Here is a 1,722-nt window from a genome sequence, read left to right on the forward strand (position 1 = left end):
AAAAAAAAAAACAAATTCGCTGGGCATAGTGACAGGTGCCTGTAGTCTCAGTTACTTGGGAGGCTGAGGCAGAAGAATGCGGTGAACCCGGGAGGCAGAGCTTGCAGTGAGCTGAGATGGCGCCACTGCACTCCAGCCTCGGTGACAGAGGGAGACTCCATCTCAAAAAATATATATATATATATTAGTCCAAAATCCCACACTTTCTCAACACCACCACAACTTCCACCTTGGCCTTTGCCACACAATCCTATCTCACTTGTTTTAATTGCAGTAACCTTGTAATTGGTCTCTCAGTTTCAACCTTTGCCTTCCATCACTTAAGTCTACTCAGCAGCCACAGTGGTCCTGGTAAAATGGGAGTGAGATCACGATCTTTCTCCACTCAGAACCCTCTCATGGCTTACCATCTCACTTGGAGGAAAAGTAAAATAACAAGGCTTGTAGGATCTGGCTCCCCGGTACTGCTCTCTGACTTTAGCTCCTACTGTTATTCACTCCTTTCTGTTGGCCTTCAGGCCCTTGCAGTTGCTGCTCCCTCTACCTAGATCCTTCCTCCTTCACATGTCCATATGACTTCCTCCCTCACCTCCTTCAGCTCTTTACTGTATGTCAGCTGAGACCTTTGGCCCCCCTATGTATACACAGTCTTCTCCAAACTGCCTCTTCCCTTTTTTTGCTTAATTTTTCTCCTTAGCATGTATTACCTCTAATTTACCTTAATACCTTATCCTCCCCCACTGCAATGTGAACTTCGTGGTTTTGGGGGGTTTGTTTGTATTTTGAGACGGAATCTCACTCTTACCCAGGCTGGAATGCAGTGGTGCAGTCTCGGCTCGCCCCAACCTCTGCCTCCCGGGTTCAAGCGATTCTCCTGCCTTGGCTGCCCGAGTAACAGGGATTACAGGTGTGCACCACCACGCCTGGCTAATTTTTGTGTTTTTAGTTGAGATGGGGTTTCGCCATGTTGACCAGGCTGTTGTCGAACTCTTGACCTCAAGAGACCCACCTGCCTCAGCCTCCCAAAGTGCTGGGATTATAAGTGTGAGCCACAGCGCCAGGCTCCTTCATGTTTTGTTACTGCCGTATCCTCAGCACCTAGAACCATACCTGCCACAAAGTAGGCATTTATTAAATACTGGTTAAATGAGTAAATGGGCTGTTTAGATATATTAAGAGAAAACATCTATCTACTTTTGACCTTTAACTTGACTGAGGGTGGTAATTTTATTAAAAAATAGGGCTGGGTGTGGTGGCTCATGCCTGTAGTCTCAACACTTTGGGAGGCCAAGGCAGGAGGATCACTTGAAGCCAGGAGTTTGGAACCAGCCTGGGCAACATAGTGAGACCCTGTCTCTACAAAAAATTTAAAAATTATGTCTGGGCGTGGTGGCTCACACCTGCAATCCTAGCACTTTGGGAGGCCGAGGCAGGCAGATCACTTGAGGTCAGGAGTTTGAGACCAGTCTGGCCAACATGGTGAAACCCCTGGTCTCTACTAAAAATCCAAACATTAGAGTAGAAGACCGTGTGGCCTAATGGATAAGGGGTCTGACTTTGGATCAGAAGATTGAGGGTTTGAGTCCCTTTGTGGTCATAAAGTTTGGCCGGGTGCGGTGGCTCATGCCTATAATCCCAGCACTTTAGGAGGCTGAGGCGGGCGGATCACCTGAGGTCAGGAGTTTGAGACCAGCCTGGCCAATGTGACGAAACCCCTTCTCT

The sequence above is a fragment of the Colobus angolensis genome, unplaced genomic scaffold (assembly GCF_000951035.1).
Source record: "Colobus angolensis palliatus isolate OR3802 unplaced genomic scaffold, Cang.pa_1.0 Scaffold83, whole genome shotgun sequence".
NCBI classification, from domain to species: domain Eukaryota; kingdom Metazoa; phylum Chordata; class Mammalia; order Primates; family Cercopithecidae; genus Colobus; species Colobus angolensis.